Raw genomic sequence first — 7503 nt, 5'->3', positions numbered from 1 at the left:
GGTCTGTTTCTTCTTCTGAAACATCATCAAAATCCGTGTATTGACCAATATCAAAGTCCGGGTATTGACCAAGATCAAATTCGAATACTGACTAGTACTCACAATTTTTTCTCTTGGCTCATCATCGTCTAATTGGTCAATACGAAAACCGGAATTTGGTGCTGAAAGTTGATTTGGATTTGGATTAGAGAAGGCTGTGGGTTTTGAGACCCACTTAGTTGATTACTACCCGCTACTGACCCAACAATACTACTTCTAGGTTCAACAACATACAATGTAACATCATCACTTGAAACATTAATGTATGCAATGAATCGTTCAACATCTTCATTGTCGGTAACAAATAAACTTTACCATTTCTCTGATAAGATAGCCTAAATCCACTTAGGGCTCTAAATTCAATTTCTTTGAAACACGTAACATTAGGGTTTCATAAGTTAACTTCTTTAATGACAGTTTTAGTTGAAGATTCATGGGTAAAGGCATATATTGTAAAACACCATGAACATTCTCCCATGACCCTCCAAAACACAAATCTATCCAAACATGATCAACATTAGATGATTTCATGGTTGTAACTAAACAAACGAGATGTGAAACTAAGACCTGTTGCGGATGGGGAAGGATGTCGTTGGATATAGGAACGGATGTCGCCGGAGAGAGTGATAGATGGAGATGGAATGAGTTGCGATTTAGGGATTTAGGTTATGAGTTGTTGTTGCTGCGTATATATATACACAAAAAATTTGGCTTACGAAACTAAAACCTGTTGCGAACTTTGAAACTCGCATTGCGATTCTTTATTATCTCGTTGCGAAAGTCAGAATCGCGTTGCGAAAGGCAATCATTTGACCATCGCAATGCGAATGCAAATCGCAACGATAGAATCGCAATGCGAAATGAAAAAGGCAACGAGGATTAACATGCATAAACTTTTAACAATTATGAATTTAGGTACTTAACCAAACATTTCAAACCAAAGGAGTATATATGTTAACAAAACTTGCATTATGTGTTTTATGTGTGCACTTTTAACATTTTCAGTTAGGCATGTATTAGTAACTTGAGTTGAACATTGCTATGATGTTCAGTTGTTATCTTATTAGACATTCATTTGACTATCGCAACGCGAAAATGCTATCGCAACGAGAAAATCGCAATGCGAAATGAAAATCGCATTGCGATTTTCTCGTTGCGATTTTCATTTCGCATTGCGATTTTCATTTCGCATTGCGATTTTCTCGTTGCGATAGCCATTTCGCGTTGCGATAGTCTGTTTTGCCTTCAACATAAAGCAGATTGAAATCAACAAATCAACTATTACATTTCAACACAATTATGTACATATCAATTAAACAAATCAAACATTTACAAATCATCTTTTACAAATCAATTAAACAATCAAAAAATAATAATAATTCTTATTTCTTCATCAATTATTGAATCAATGAATAAACAACTTTGTGACCCCGTACATCCATTTCACGCAGCTCACTTAAGGATTAACCTGCAAAAACCAAACATTTGCTCAAACAAGACTTCCTACACATCTAAAACCTACAAACAGCAAATTTTTGAATTCTAGGTACTTAACCAAACATTTTCAAACCAAAAGGAGTATATATGTTAACAAAACTTGCATTTGACTTACCAATTAACAATGGACACTTTCATAACGCGGATGCAGGTAGGCAGCGTCTCGAATATATTGCTCTAGCCATATAATGCCGAAACCACAAGCCTACTGCAGCTCTATCTCTATCGGTGGGAGGTAAAACTCTGTGCTTCCCGTCGTCAAACGCGCCAAGCAAAGGCATACGAGAGGACCACAATCCCCTCTGGCTCCCGGCGATTGCTGTGGCGCGGTCTCGTCTCTGACAACTGTGACATTGAACTTCTTTGGCTTCTTGTGTCCAGAATGACTCCAATACTTAATCCCATCCAAGAATTTAGCCAAATGAGAGCTCCATCCCTTGAAAATATCTCTCAAATCAGACAGTGATATGTAATTGATCATGCTGTCATACACTATTATCTTCAGGGATGGGAGCTGAAGTTGGACGAGAAGCCAGTGACGACGTTCCAAACAGGGATAAACACCTGCGATCATAAGTAATAATTCATTTATTTGCGCACTTATTTATGAACACCTTTAAAAAAATTAAAAATAAACACTAACCTTATCGACCTCCCACCATGCAGGATAAAGTTTAGCTTGTCCATTGCCCAACAAAAATGATTCATCTCGTTGATTCTTCAAGTGAACTGCGTGAAAAGCCGTCGGCATTATTGTATATAGCGAATTTTTTTTATTTTCCCTAAGCTTCCTTATTATTAGTAGACGTGACCCCACGCATCGATATGCTGTTTTACAAAAAAATACATATATTAGTGAATTACATTAATTTTTAAACAAATTAATCAAAATCATATATAAGACAAATATAAGACTTACCTCCCCATCCAAATAGCCACTGTCTTCAACCCCTAATAGCACACCCCACCAAGACCGATCAAGCAACAAAAATATTTCATCGTTGAGTTTGTTGATGTCAGTGTAACACCCTTGGCTCCGCTCATGTAGATAAAAATCAACTACGGTCTTAGCCTAAAGGGTATTATCCACAATTATTTCCGGTAGTTGTCTCCTCTCCACTTCAGATACTGGAAGGGTACTAGGTAACTCATACGAGAGCCAACTCTCATCCATCATGTCCAGAACCGGTGGGGGTTTCTCAATACTTCGATATATTACCCCATGTGAATCGGGCTCTGGAATGGTGGGAGGGACCTCTTCAACGATGATAGTGGCCTCTTGAACGGTGGGGGGGAATCTTGAGGGAGAATAGGGGCCTCTTGAACGATTGGAGGGGACTCTTGAGGGATGACCGGTGAGTCGGGCTTCTTCTTGCGGAGTCTTCGCACCATTGGGGTGAACGGAGACGTAATAGCACGTCCACGCCGTCTGATGCGTGAACTCCTTCGTGCAAGCAAAACCCGACGTAAAGCATCCACCTTATCGGGCCGCTAAAAAAATTAATACATAAATCAGTAAATAAACAGACATGATATTAAACAAAGACAAATATGTTTCAAACTAGCATTGTATTCACCCAAATCATTATTCTATCATAGTTCACAAAATGCTCAGATAACATTCCAGAAGTAAGCACTTATATAAACATTTAAAAGGACAACATATATAAACATTCCAGAAGAAGAATAGTTTACTTTCGCAACACGAAACTTAAAATCGCAACGCGAAATGACTATCGCAACGCGGAAATGGCTATCGCAATGCGAAATGAAAATCGCAACGACAAAATCGCAACGCGAAATGAAATCGCAACGACAAAATCGCAACGCGAAACACAAATCGCATTGCGATTTTCATTTCGCATTGCGATAGCCATTTCCGCGTTGTGATAGTCATTTTCGTGTTGCAAAAGTAAACTATTCTTCTTCTGCAAATTGAAACTTGAATGGATTGCATTACTTCAACCAAAGACAAAAACAAAACCAAAACAAATACTAACAAAAATAGTTTAGCAGTATTGGCAGCAACCGAATGAATTACGAGTTTGAAAAATCTTAAACTTACCTCGTTGCGTAGAGTATGAACCTCATTCTGCAACGATGCTACCATCTCACGTAGAGTGGCTACCTCACCGCGTAATGTAGACACCTCAACACGCCATGCACCATCGTCTTGCGTAAAGTACCGACCTCCTCACGCAAGGCATTGACCTCATCACGTAACTCCCCTAACTCATCCCGTTGAGGTGGAGTTGGAGAACAGGGAGATAAACGTCGTGGTATCTTTGCCGGTCGTCTATCTTGCGGTGATAGTGGAGAAGAGGCTCGATGATGTGACAGAATAGGTAATGGCTGTTGTTGTGGAGGTGTATAGCCGGGTCGATCAGATGATGGCTCTGGGTGAGGTGATAGCTCTGGGCGAGGTGATGGCTCCCGAAGTGGAGGCTGTTCATCAACCGTTCCATCAAAAAAACGCTTACTAGCTTGCCACCAATCAGTGGCAAGCTCAGCTTCCGTGGGTGTCAGCCTCTGTAGAGGAGTGTTGGCCTCCTAACAATATAAAAGCTCAAACAAAGTTAAACGTGTACTAGTAATAACTTGTTATAACATATGGTAGTATTTATGTTAACTTACATTATTTATTGTCGTATACCGTAGTAAATCTTCCCATTGCAAGGTCTGTTTCCTCTTCCAGGAAATAGCCCTGGGAATATCATTTGAAGTTTTTATTGCATATGTCTTCATGGAGGGAAAGGCCTCAAATATCCAAATCTACAAACAATATAATAACAAACATTAGTAATTGTTAAATAATTACTTATAATTTTGGAAACATCATATAAAAATTCTTACCTTAAAGGCCCAAATAAAGCCTGTCAAAGTGTATTTGGAACCATCGCCATGCAAACTTTTTCGATCATCCAAGGCAGACGATAACTTATTCCATGTAGTTTTCCATAAATACGAGCCCCACGGAAACAGGTTCCACGTATTTAGGTCTTCTACCAATTTGATTAGATCATTTGGAATAGGTTGTCTGGCCTTTCTGCCTAAAAAGCCGGCATGCAAAAGAATTAGAAGGCATACTCGGACAACGTCGACGTCATCCATCCGAGTAAAACCATCTTTATTATTCAAAAATCTTGTCAGGTCTTCTACGTGTAGACTCGGCCTCTCCAGCTCAGGAAAAACTCGGGATAGCCATGATGGGCGGGTAATGTGTCTAGTGTACCGACCTACATCATCGTGTCCGAAGCGTAGACCGGTGATTAAGCAAAACTCCTCCCGCCCAAAACACGTATACGCTGGTGGAAAATCAAACCATATCTCTTCATCACGACGTTGTATAGTCTCTGGTAGATCGCTAGTCATGGTTTGAAGAAACAGGTGTGTCAACATCGCATCTCCACCGGGATGTTGTACTTTCAGCCATGGCCCGAAGCATGTATCCTCAAACATTTTTCTTTGTGCAGGTGAAAGCTTCGACGCAATTGTTTGGCCAGGCTGACTTTATTTCTCAAGGTCAATTGAGCCGAATAAAAGTTCTACAAAAACAATAAACATACTAAATTAGATATACCAAAAACTACATGAAGATATACCAAAAACAATAATAAACATAAAGAGTAGTAGTTTATTCTTCAAACTTAAATTTGCAACACTGTGAATTTCGTATTTGTCTTTGTTTTTTGGTTGAAGTAATGCAATTCATTCAAGTTTCAATTTGCAGAAGAAGAATAGTTTCTGAAAATGAAAATCGCAACACGAAAATGACTATCGCAACGCGAATTCGACTATCGCAACGAGAGAATCGCAACGCGAAACTAAAATCGCGTTGCGATTTGCATTTCTCGTTGCGATTCTCGGTTGATTTAATAAGCAATCTAAGTGAAATGGTTAATCTATTATTGAAATTACCAGTAAACTTATCATCAATTTCAATATGAAAAACCTAATAATAATGCAAAAATTTCAAAAAGAAAATAATTAAAAAAACTAACCCTCGTTGGTTGATTTGGTTGATTTTCCATTTCTGATTGTGGGTGGCTCTGAGAGATGGAGATAGACGGATTTCGCCGGAGATGGGGACGGATTCGTCGGAGATGGGTGAGAGAGTGAGAGATGGAGATGGGACTGAGTTGTGATTTTAGGTTTTAGGTTATGAGTTGCGATTACGGGATATACTGTGGACAGTTCAGTGTTCCAATATATTAATATTCGTGTTTGGAATTTAAAAATAAAATACTTGGCCAGGATACTAATGGCGCTTTGAAAATCGCATTGCGATGTATTATCGCGTTGCGAAAGTCAGAATCGCGTTGCGAAAGTCAGTATCGCGTTGCGAAAGTAAGTATCTCGTTGCGATTTTGTATTATCGCATTGCGATAGTCAGTATCGCATTGCGATTTTCCCAATTCGCGTTGCGATTTACTTATTCGCATTGCGATTTTCCCAATTCGCGTTGCGATTTACTTATTCGCATTGCGAATTGGGAAAATCGCAACGACACTGTAGACCACCGCAATGCGTTTTCAACTATCGCATTGCGAAAATGCAACGCGAATTTGCGATAATGGAGATCGCGTTGCGAATTAGCGATCGCATTGCGATTTTGTTGGTCATTTTGGCAAATCCGGAAAAATTTGGTTAAAATCATATATTATATGGGATTTTTGGTCACTGAGGTTATTTTCTCTTATTTTTTTCTTACGCTAGTTTTTTCAGAAATATGTAGTGTTCTTTTTCTTTTTAATTTGATAAGCCCAATAGTTGAGTTTTTTGTTCCACAATTCAAAGTAACAATAACCAAATCCATACAAAATTATTTTATTGCCAAACTAATTAGTAGTTTTAGTTTCACAAAAGTTAAATATCTATGTTTGAGGACCAAAGTGAACTAAAAAAAATTATGAACCAAATTGAAAAGTTTTATCAAATTTAAGGAATAAAAAGTACTCTATCCCTTTCCTTTTCTGTATTGCATTTTGAGTGACTACTATCACAAGAGTAGGGGTGTAAACGAGCCGAGTCGAGCTCGACTCGAACTCAAAAACTTCAAATATAAGCTCAACTCGACTCGAAAATTCGCGAGCCTAAAATTTTCAAGTTCGACTCGAACTCGAAAGAAAATATTGAAACTCAACTCGAAAAGGCTCGAATTCAAAAAAAAAATCAGAAGCTAGATTGAAACTCGAGACTCGAGCTCGATTGAAGCTCGATTTTGAGCTCGAACTCAAACTCGAATTTGAGCTCGGTTCAAGCTCGATTCAAGCTCGAACTCAAACTCGAAATCGAAATTGAACATATCAGCTCTGGCCTTATCTTCAAACTACTATAGAAATCGGGTAACATTAAAACAACCAAAAAATAATAAAAAATTTGATGAAGAATTGGTGATTCAAAACAACCGCAGTCTCCACAAATTCAAGTCTTGATTAGAAAATTTGGATACCTTTCAGAAATGACAAAATTAAGAACATAATAGCTAGCTACTTGCAACAAAATAGAGACATCTGTTCAACGAAGTCTCCTGGCTTCCCTCTCGGACTCGAGCAAGGTGAGAATATCTCCCTCCCTGACCGGTCCCTTAACATTCCTCATAATGAAACGGTTCTGATCATCCAAAAACTTGACTCTCACTTGAGTCACCTGACGTCTGGACCCTGTTCTACCTATTTTTCACCACTACAGCAAACTTGATTTGGGAATCCATCTCTAAATTTAGTTTGATACGTATAAGGGGAGTGGATGTTGCTTCTCTTCTGATTTTCAGAGCGAGGGAAAATAAAATTTAAAAAAAAATACCTTATCCAATACGTGTTCTGATACTCTTTCAGATAAAAAATTATCCATCACAATAATAAAAAAATATTATCCATCACAAACCGTTCATTTGTAACACGACAAAAACATTCAATGGCTGAAGCTAACATTTATACCTTAAATAACAAACAAACATGGCAAACC

General features: G+C 38.4%; 1 pseudogene; it reads right to left on the bottom strand.

The window, feature by feature from the left end:
- Nucleotides 1-272: 272 nt before the first annotated feature.
- LOC120121180 lies at nucleotides 273-7275 on the bottom strand (annotated as a pseudogene).
- Between the last annotated feature and the right edge of the window lie 228 nt (nucleotides 7276-7503).

This window comes from Hibiscus syriacus, unplaced genomic scaffold (genome assembly GCF_006381635.1).
Source record: "Hibiscus syriacus cultivar Baekdansim isolate YM2019G1 unplaced genomic scaffold, ASM638163v2 tig00110361_pilon, whole genome shotgun sequence".
NCBI lineage: Eukaryota > Viridiplantae > Streptophyta > Magnoliopsida > Malvales > Malvaceae > Hibiscus > Hibiscus syriacus.
This window is presented reverse-complemented; position numbering and strand designations above follow the sequence as displayed.